Here is a 2,184-nt window from a genome sequence, read left to right as displayed (position 1 = left end):
GGTTATCAGTAAAACCTTAAAATCAGCAATAGCCTTAAGAGGAAGCCAGTGTTGAGAAGCTAGCTCTGGAGTAATATGATTGAATTTTGGGGTTCTAGTCAAGATTCTAGAAGCTGTATTTAGCACTAGCTAAAGTTTATTTTGTGCTTTATCCATGTAACCGGAGAGTAAACGATTGCAGTAGTCTAATCTTGAAGTGACAAACGCATGGATGAGGTTTTCTGCATCATTTTCAGACCAAAATATTTTTGTAATGATATGAAAATTGGAAAAAGGGTGCTCTTGAAATATTTGTGATATGTTCGTCAGAAGAGATCAGGGTCCAGAGTAACGCTGAGGTCCTTCAGTTTTTTTGAGACGACCATACAACCATCGAGATGAATTGTCAGATCAAACAGCAGATCTCTTTGTTTCTTGGGACCTAGAACTAGCTTCTCTGTTTTGTCTGAGTTTAAAGGTAAAACATTGTCCCCCATCCACTTCCTGAAACACAGGCTTCCAGGGTAGGTAATTTTGAGTCTTCACCGTGTTTCATCGAAATGTACAGCTGTCTGTCAACTAAATAGCAGTGAAAGTTGATATTGTGTTTCTGAATGACATCACCAAGAGGTAGAATATATAGTGAAAACAATAGTGGTCCTAAAATGGATCCTTGAGGAACACCAAAACGTACCATATATTTTTCGGGGGCCAAACCATCCACAGAGACAAACTGATATCTTTCTGACAGATAATATCTAAATCAGGCAAGAACTTGTCCGTGTACACCAATTGGGGTTTCCAATCGCTACAAAAGAATGTGGCGATCAATGGTGTCAAAAGCGGCATTAAGGTCTAGAAGCTCGAGGACAGACGCCATTAATATTTAATTTACCACCTTCACATGTGCGGCCTCAGTACTATGATGGGGTCTAAAACCAGACTGAAACATTTTGTATACATTATTGGTCTTCAGGAAGGCTTTTTCTAAAACAGTTTTTCTAAAATGTTTGAGAGGAATGAGAGTTTCGATATAGACCAATTTTTAGGTTTTAATTTTTTCCAGCTCAAGGTTTGACTTTTTTCAGGAGAGGCTATATTACCACCACTTAGTGTGTTTGGTACACATCCGGAGGATAAGGAGCCATTTATTATGTTCAACATAGGAGGACCAAGCACAGGAAGTAGCTCTTTAAGTAGTTTAGTTGGAATGAGGTCCAGTAGGCAGCTGGAAGGTTTAGATGTCATGACTATTTTCGTGAACATGTCGAGAGATACAGGATTTAAAAAAGTGTCTCCATTGATCCGAGGTCCTGACAGTTCTGTGCAGACTCAGGACAACTGAGTTTTGGAGAAATAGGCATGTACAAAGAGTCCGAAATTTGCTATGTAATGATCATTAACTTTTAATCGAAGAAGTTCATGAAGTTCCACATTTGGGGAATGCTACTTTTTAGTTAACTTTCACCAGTATAAAAAATACATTTGGGATTTGGCATTTTGTCTCCTCAATCAGGTTGGAAAAGTAGCCTAATCGAGCAGCAGTGAGGGCTTTCAATATTGCATGGTCCTGTCTTTCCAAGCTAGTCGGATGTCCAATTTGGTGGAGCACCATGTCCGTTCCAATTTTCTGGAAGCTTGCTTCAAGGCTCTTCTGTAAACCGGGGAGCTAGTTCCCTGTGACAAATGTTTTTCGTTTTTAGCAGTGTGACTGCATCCAGGGCAGGGCTCTCCAACCATGTTCCTAGAGAGCTACCCTACTGTAGATCTTCAAGCCAATATCAAGGTTGTGCACTACTGGTGGAGAAGTCAGATGCAGGGAGTTGTGAACAGGCGCACACTTTATTTAGGCAGAGGCAATAAAACAGACACTGCGTCAAAACCTCCAGCCAAAGGTAAAAGTGCAAGGCGCGAAACAGTCACAAAAATAAGCCAATGTTTATTGTTAAATATCCTTCGTGAAATACCACGGAATACAGGGGAAAAACAAGCCTGGCGCGTAACATGAAACACGTAACAAAAACAATTCCACACAAAGACATGGGGGGAACAGAGGAATAAATACATGCAGTGTGATTAGGGAATGTAACCCAGGTGTGCAGGGAACAAGACAAAACAAATGGAACAATGGAAAAATGGAGCGGCGATGGCTAGAAAGCCAGTGACATCGACCGCTGTACACCGCACGAACAAAGAGAGGAGCCG

The sequence above is a fragment of the Oncorhynchus kisutch genome, linkage group LG19 (assembly GCF_002021735.2).
Source record: "Oncorhynchus kisutch isolate 150728-3 linkage group LG19, Okis_V2, whole genome shotgun sequence".
In the NCBI taxonomy this organism is placed as follows: Eukaryota; Metazoa; Chordata; class Actinopteri; order Salmoniformes; family Salmonidae; genus Oncorhynchus; species Oncorhynchus kisutch.
The sequence above is the reverse complement of the archived record's forward strand: the minus strand, read 5'-3'. Positions refer to the sequence as shown.